Below are 353 nucleotides of genomic sequence, written 5' to 3'. Positions count from 1 at the left end.
GTTCCCACCGCCAGGGACGGTGGCAAACGCGGCCGCCGCGGAACTCGCCCTCTCGGGGCGGAGGAGCCGCCGCGGCCGCGGTCCCCCGGGGGTGGTGAGCGAGGGGGCCAGGCCCGCGGGAAGGGGATTTCAGTTACTTTGGGATTTTCTTTCCAACCATTGTGAGTGCCTTCCCGACTGGGCCGCTGCCCCTTTGTCTCCAAAGAGTCACCGAGAAATAAGCGCAGAGCACTTTAAATGAGCCCAGAACTCGCAGTTCCTGCTTCGTGGTGGGTTTTTTAAAGGCAGCGCAAAATTCAACTGCAACAGAAAAGTTTCTTTAAAGTTGCTTTTCTCTTTGGGAAAAAAAAAAA

Source organism: Crocuta crocuta, unplaced genomic scaffold (assembly GCF_008692635.1).
Source record: "Crocuta crocuta isolate KB4526 unplaced genomic scaffold, BGI_CrCroc_1.0 scaffold636, whole genome shotgun sequence".
NCBI lineage: Eukaryota > Metazoa > Chordata > Mammalia > Carnivora > Hyaenidae > Crocuta > Crocuta crocuta.
The sequence above is the reverse complement of the archived record's forward strand: the minus strand, read 5'-3'. Positions refer to the sequence as shown.